Source organism: Phoxinus phoxinus (assembly GCF_949152265.1).
Source record: "Phoxinus phoxinus genome assembly, chromosome: 5".
Lineage (NCBI taxonomy): Eukaryota > Metazoa > Chordata > Actinopteri > Cypriniformes > Leuciscidae > Phoxinus > Phoxinus phoxinus.
The window spans coordinates 14,640,650-14,648,902 of record NC_136880.1 but is presented as its reverse complement, the minus strand read 5'-3'; positions in this window follow the sequence as shown (position 1 = coordinate 14,648,902).

Sequence of the window (8,253 nt, the reverse complement as noted above, 5' to 3'; positions counted from 1 at the left end):
GTCTGATATAACCTCAGAAGAAATCAATCTGAATGTATAGTGTTAATCTATGAGTACTCTTTGGCCAGTTATATTTTCAGTAGGTCAAATTTGGAATTCTGTATGGCTGATTTAACACGAGAAGGAGTCAATATGTTTAGAAAGATAGAGATCAAAGACTCGTATGGCAGATTTTACATCAAAAGTAGTCTATAACTTTTTTAAAAACTTAAGACCCTTTGACCGGAAATAAGTTCAATAGGTCAGATATGGCCATATATGTCTTATGAAGCATCAGAAGAGTCAGTGAGTATATGTAGAAAGTTCAAGATTGAGGACTCTTTGGCCAAAAATATGTTCAGTAGGTCAAATAGGGAATTCTGAATGGCTGATTTAACATCAGGAGTCTCTAAGTTTATATAGTTTAAAACCAATTAGGACCCTTTGACCAGAAATAAATTCAATCCGTCAAGATATGGACTTCTAAATGGACTTCAATATGGCTAATCAAGCATCAGAAGTTGTCTATGAGTATGTATGGAAAGTTCAAGATTGAGGATTATTTTGCCAGAAATATTTGCCTAGTGTCAAATATGGACCTCTGTATGGCTAATATAACCAACAAGTCAATCTTTATGAATAGCAAGTTAATGTTCAGGTACTCTTTGGCCAGGATTATGTCCAGTAAGTCAAAAAGTGACCTCTGTATACAGAATTCAAAGACTCTGTATGGCAGATTTTTCATCAAAAGTAGTCTATAACTTTTTTTAAAAACTTAGGACCCTTTGACCGGAAATAAGTTCAACAAGTCAGATATGTCCATATATGGCTTATGAAGCATCAGAAGGAGATTATGAGTATGTGTAGAAAGTTCAAGATTGAGGACTCTTTGGCCAGAAATATGTTCCTTTGGTCAAAATATAGACTTCTGTATGGCTGACGTAATATCAGAAGGCGTTAACGAGAATGTATAGAAAGTGACCAGAAATAATTTCAATAGGTCAGATATGGCCATATATGACTTATGAAGCATCAAAAGGAGTCTATGAGTATGTATTTAAAGTTGAATTTTCGAGTAGTCTATGGCCAGAACAATTTTCAGAAAGTCAAATATGGACTTTTTTTCAGTCTGATATAACCTCAGAAGAAATCAATCTGAATGTTTAGTGTTAATCTATGAGTACTCTTTGGCCAGTTATATTTTCAGTAGGTCAAATTTGGAATTCTGTATGGCTGATTTAACACGAAAAGGAGTCAATATGTTTAGAAAGATAGAGTTCAAAGACTCGTATGGCAGATTTTACATCAAAAGTAGTCTATAACTTTTTTAAAAACTTAAGACCCTCTGACCGGAAATAAGTTCAATAGGTCAGATATGGCCATATATGGCTTATGAAGCATCAGAAGAGTCAGTGAGTATATGTAGAAAGTTCAAGATTGACGACTCTTTGGCCAAAAATATGTTCAGTAGGTCAAATAGGGAATTCTGAATGGCTGATTTAACATCAGGAGTCTCTAAGTTTATATAGTTTAAAACCAAATAGGACCCTTTGACCAGAAATAAATTCAATCCGTCAAGATATGGACTTCTAAATGGACTTCAATATGGCTAATCAAGCATCAGAAGTGGTCTATGAGTATGTATAGAAAGTTCAAGATCGAGGACTCTTTGGCCAGAAATATATTCCTTTGGTCAAATATGGACTTCTGATTGGCTGACGTAATATCAGAAGGTGTTAACGAGTATGTATAAAAAGTAAAATTTTCGTGTACTCTCTGGCCAGAGCAATTTTCAGTAAGTCAAATATGGACTTTTGTCATTTTTTTTGGCCAAAAATATGTTCAGTAGGTCAATTGTGGAATTCTGAATGGCTGATTAACATCAGAAGTCGTCTCTAAGTTCATATAGTTTAAAACCATTTATGGACCCTTTGACCAGAAATAAGTTCAATCAGTCAAGATATGGACTTCTAAATGGACTTGGCTAATGAAGCATCAAAAGGAGTCTATGAGTATAAATGGAAAGTTCAAGATTGAGGATTATTTGGCCAGAAACATTTGCCTAGGGTCAAATATGGACCTCTGTATGGCTAATATAACCAACAAGTCAATCTTTATGAATAGCAAGTTAATGTTCAGGTACTCTTTGGCCAGGATTATGTCCAGTAAGTGAAAAAGTGACCTCTGTATACAAAATTCAAAGACTCTTTATGGCAGATTTTTCATCAAAAGTAGTCTATAACTTTTTTAAAACTTAAGACCCTTTGACCGGAAATAAGTTCAATAGGTCAGATATGGCCATATATGGCTTATGAAGCATCAGAAGGAATTATGTTTAGAAAGTTCAAGATTGAGGACTCTTTGGCCAGAAATATGTTCCTTTGGTCAAAATATGGACTTCTGTATGGCTGCCGTAATATCAGAAGGTGTTAACGAGAATGTATAGAAAGTGACCGGAAATCATTTCAATAGGTCAGATATGGCCATATATGGCTTATGAAGCATCAAAAGGAGTCTATGAGTATGTATTTAAAGTTTAATTTTCGAGTAGTCTATGGCCAGAACAATTTTCAGAAAGTCAAATATTGACTTTTTTTCAGTCTGATATAACCTCAGAAGAAATCAATCTGAATGTATAGTGTTTATCTATGAGTACTCTTTGGCCAGTTACATTTTCAGTAGGTCAAATATGGAATTCTGTATGGCTGATTTAACACCAGAAGGAGTCAATATCTTTAGAAAGATAGATTTCAAAAGCTCTGTTTGGCAGATTTTTAATTAAAAGTAGTCTATAACTTTATATTGTTTAAAAACTTTTGAGGACCCTTTGACCGGATATAAGTTCAATAGATCAGATATGGCCATATATGGCTTATGAAGCATCAGAAGAGTCAGTGAGTATATGTAGAAAGTTCAAGATTGACGACTCTTTGGCCAAAAATATGTTCAGTAGGTCAAATAGGGAATTCTGAATGGCTGATTTAACATCAGGAGTCTCTAAGTTTATATAGTTTAAAACCAAATAGGACCCTTTGACCAGAAATAAATTCAATCCGTCAAGATATGGACTTCTAAATGGACTTCAATATGGCTAATCAAGCATCAGAAGTGTATGTATGGAAAGTTCAAGATTGAGGATTATTTGGCCGGAAATATTTTCCCAGGATCAAATATGGACCTCTAAATGGCTAATATAACCAACAAGTCAATCTTTATGAATAGCAAGTTAATGTTCAGGTACTCTTTGGCAAGGATTATGTCCAGTAGGACATAAATATGGAATTCTGTATGGCTGATTTAACACCAGAAGTAGTCAATATCTTTAGAAAGATAGATTTCAAAGACTCGGTTTGGCAGATTTTTCATTAAAAGTAGTCTATAACTTTATATTGTTTAAAAACTTTTGAGGACCCTTTGACCGGATATAAGTTCAATAGGTCAGATATGGCCATATATGGCTTATGAAGCATCAGAAGGAGATTATGATTATGTGTAGAAAGTTCAAGATTGAGGACTCTTTGGCCAGAAATATGTTTCTTTGGTCAAAATATGGACTTCTGTATGGCTGACGTAATATCAGAAGGTGTTAACGAGAATGTATAGAAAGTGACCGGAAATAAATTCAATAGGTCAGATATGGCCATATATGGCTTATGAAGCATCAAAAGGAGTCTATGAGTATGTATTTAAAGTTTAATTTTCGAGTAGTCTATGGCCAGAACAATTTTCAGAAAGTCAAATATTGACTTTTTTTCAGTCTGATATAACCTCAGAAGAAATCAATCTGAATGTATAGTGTTTATCTATGAGTACTCTTTGGCCAGCTACATTTTCAGTAGGTCAAATATGGAATTCTGTATGGCTGATTTAACACCAGAAGGAGTCAATATGTTTAGAAAGATAGAGTTCAAAGACTCGTATGGCAGATTTTTCATTAAAAGTAGTCTATAACTTTATATTGTTTAAAAACTTTTGAGGACCCTTTGACCGGATATAAGTTCAATAGGTCCGATATGGCCATATATTACTTATGAAGCATCAGAAGTTGTCTATGAGTATGTATGGAAAGTTCAAGATTGAGGATTATTTGGCCAGAAATATTTTCCTAGAGTCAAATATGGACCTCTGTATGGCTAATATAACCAACAAGTCAATCTTTATGAATAGCAAGTTAATGTTCAGGTACTCTTTGGCCAGGATTATGTCCAGTAAGTCAAAAAGTGACCTCTGTATACAGAAATCAAAGACTCTGTATGGCAGATTTTTCATCAAAAGTAGTCTATAACTTTTTTTAAAACTTAAGACCCTTTGACCGGAAATAAGATCAATAGGTCAGATATGGCCATATATGGCTTATGAAGCTTCAGAAGGAGATATGTTTAGAAAGTTCAAGATTGAGGACTCTTTGGCCAGAAATATGTTCCTTTGGTCAAAATATGGACTTCTGTATGGCTGACGTAATATCAGAAGGTGTTAACGAGAATGTATAGAAAGTGACCGGAAATAAGTTCAATAGGTCAGATATGGCCATATATGGCTTATGAAGCATCAAAAGGAGTCTATGAGTATGTATTTAAAGTTTAATTTTCGAGTAGTCTATGGCCAGAACAATTTTCAGAAAGTCAAATATTGACTTTTTTTCAGTCTGATATAACCTCAGAAGAAATCAATCTGAATGTATAGTGTTTATCTATGAGTACTCTTTGGCCAGTTACATTTTCAGTAGGTCAAATATGGAATTCTGTATGGCTGATTTAACACCAGAAGGAGTCAATATCTTTAGAAAGATAGATTTCAAAGACTCTGTTTGGCAGATTTTTCATTAAAAGTAGTCTATAACTTTATATTGTTTAAAAACTTTTGAGGACCCTTTGACCGGATATAAGTTCAATAGGTCCGATATGGCCATATATGACTTATGAAGCATCAGAAGTTGTCTATGAGTATGTATGGAAAGTTCAAGATTGAGGATTATTTGGCCAGAAATATTTGCCTAGGGTCAAATATGGACCTCTGTATGGCTAATATAACCAACAAGTCAATCTTTATGAATAGCAAGTTAATGTTCAGGTACTCTTTGGCCAGGATTATGTCCAGTAAGTCAAAAAGTGACCTCTGTATACAGAATTCAAAGACTCTGTATGGCAGATTTTTCATCAAAAGAAGTCTATAACTTTTTTTAAAACGTAGGACCCTTTGACCGGAAATAAGTTCAATAGGTCAGATATGGCCATATATGGCTTATGAAGCATCAGAAGGAGATTATGAGTATGTGTAGAAAGTTCAAGATTGAGGATTATTTGGCCAGAAATATGTTCCTTTGGTCAAAATATGGACTTCTGTATGGCTGACGTAATATCAGAAGGTGTTAACGAGAATGTATAGAAAGTGACCGGAAATAAGTTCAATAGGTCAGATATGGCCATATATGGCTTATGAAGCATCAAAAGTAGTCTATGAGTATGTATTTAAAGTTGAATTTCGAGTAGTCTATGGCCAGAACAATTTTCAGAAAGTCAAAAATTGACTTTTTTTCAGTCTGATATAACCTCAGAAGAAATCAATCTGAATGTATAGTGTTAATCTATGAGTACTCTTTGGCCAGTTATATTTTCAGTAGGTCAAATTTGGAATTCTGTATGTCTGATTTAACACCAGAAGGAGTCAATATGTTTAGAAAGATAGAGTTCAAAGACTCGTATGGCAGATTTTTCATCAAAGGTAGTTTATAACTTTATATTGTTTAAAAACTTTTGAGGACCCTTTGACCGGATATAAGTTCAATAGGTCCGATATGGCCATATATGACTTATGAAGCATCAGAAGGAGTCTTTGAGTATAAATGGAAAGTTCAAGATTGAGGATTATTTGGCCAGAAATATTTGCCTAGGGTCAAATATTGAAAATATCTTTAGTGCACTTTGGATTGAGTTAGTTCTTGAGTACTTTTGTTGTTATTCTTGAATGCACAACGCTTTAACATATGTGCAAAGCGATGCAACAGCAGATTGCATTGCAAATATCTTCAATGCACTGTTAAATGAGTTAGTTCTTGAATGCATTGCAAGGCAACAAAGTGCATGATACTTTTATTGTTATTCTTCATTGCACAACGCTTGAGCGTATAAGCAAGCGATGCAACAGCAGATTGCATTGCAATCATCTTTAGTGCATTTTGGATTGAGTTAGTTCTTGAATGCATTGAAATGCAACAAAGTGCATGTTACTTTTGTTTTCATTCTTTAATGCACAACACTTTAACATATGTGCAAAGCGATGCAAAGCAGATTGCATTGCAAATATATTCAATGCACTGTTAAATGAGTTAGTTCTTGAATGCATTGCAAGGCAACAAAGTGCATGATACTTTTATTGTTATTCTTCAATGCACAACGCTTGAGCGTATAAGCAAGCGATGCAACAGCAGATTGCATTGCAAATATATTCAATGCACTGTTAAATGAGTTAGTTCTTGAATGCATTGCAAGGCAACAAAGTGCATGATACTTTTATTGTTATTCTTCATTGCACAACGCTTGAGCGTATAAGCAAGCGATGCAACAGCAGATTGCATTGCAAATATCTTTAGTGCACTTTGGATTGAGATAGTTCTTGAATGCATTGCAAGGCAACAAAGTGCATGATACTTTTATTGTTATTCTTCAATGCACAACGCTTGAGCTCATAAGCAAGCGATGCAACCGCAGATTGCATTGCAAATATCTTCAATGCATTGTTGAATGAGTTAGTTCTTGAATGCATTACAAGGCAACAAAGTTAAATATATATATATATATATATATATATATATATATATATATATATATATATAAATATAGCTGCAAGCAGCGATTACGGGCCCAAGCCGGTGGCACCGCCACCCCGGTGCCTTTAGTTGCACTAAAGGCACCAGGGTGGCGGTGCCACCGGCTTGGGCCCTCCATCGCTGCTTGCAGCTATATTTATTTATATATATATATATATATATATATATATATATATATATATATATATATATATATATATATAAACCGCCACCCCGGTGCCTTTAGGGTTCTTGTGCACAACGGGCAATAACGTATCTCCGCTTTAGAGCTTGCATCAGTGTGGGTTCTGCAAAAGTGCGCATCGAGGGCGTGAGCACCGTTCTGAAACCTAAAATGAAAAATTAGACACCCTACAGTCTCATGGACTTAACGGACACATGAAATCAGCAGCCATTGTAAGTACACAAGACCAAAAATTCATATGAAGTGTGATATATATATATATTAATTTTTTTAAGGGACAAGACAGATCATTTGACTTGCCTGACCTGATTAGAACAGTGAAAAAATCAAAATAAAAAATGGGTTGTGCAAAAAGGTGCATTTTTTGCTAGATTTTTTAAAAAGTTTAAATATATCAAAACAGAAAGATTTTTTTACATTTAAAAGCGTGCAATGAAAAACAGGAATAGGGGAGGGGAATGACCGACAGAGAGAGACAGAGAACTTTTGAAACTAAAAAAATAACATCCTAACTTTGACAGAAAGTAGTCTTTGATAATGTTTAAATATACATAAAAATGCAGCATTGAATTAATTGAAATTACTGTACTTTAAAACACTTGTTTAAAAGAAAAAACACATTTATACATAGTATAAAACACTAGATGGCACAATATACCTATTTTTCATAGTCTTTCTGCCCCCCTCCCCACACAGACAAACACAGGAGGGGCTGTCTGTGTGTGTGGCTGCGATGTCAAGATTGCAGTGTGTGTGTGTGTGTGTGTGTGTGTGTGTGTGTGTGTGTGTGTGTGTGTGTGTGTGTGTGTGTGTGTGTGTACGAGGATCGATCGAAAAATGGAGACATAAAAACATACTCCGTCATTTTGTTCATACAGGACATCATTCAAACTGCTAAGTGTTTCCTTGTACACTCGCAATGAAACACAACATTTTGCTTTTGTTAAACTATAAACTCTTGTCAAACTGTAACATACAAATGTCACCCAACCAAAATCACACACACACACACACACAACAATGTTGACTGTTTTTGTTCTGTTTCAGCAGCGAAAATAGTTAAACAAAGATCACAGCAGAACCATCGCGCATCTCAATGTTTTTTCATTAGTGAATGATTCCGCATTTTGAAAGAATCGCTTGACTCAAAGATTCAATGATCAATCCATAAAGATCTGTGTCATTCATGAATGATTCAGTCGTTCTAACGACTCGTTTGAACGAATGAATCAATGACCCGCTCATTAAGACGGTCGTGTTTTTT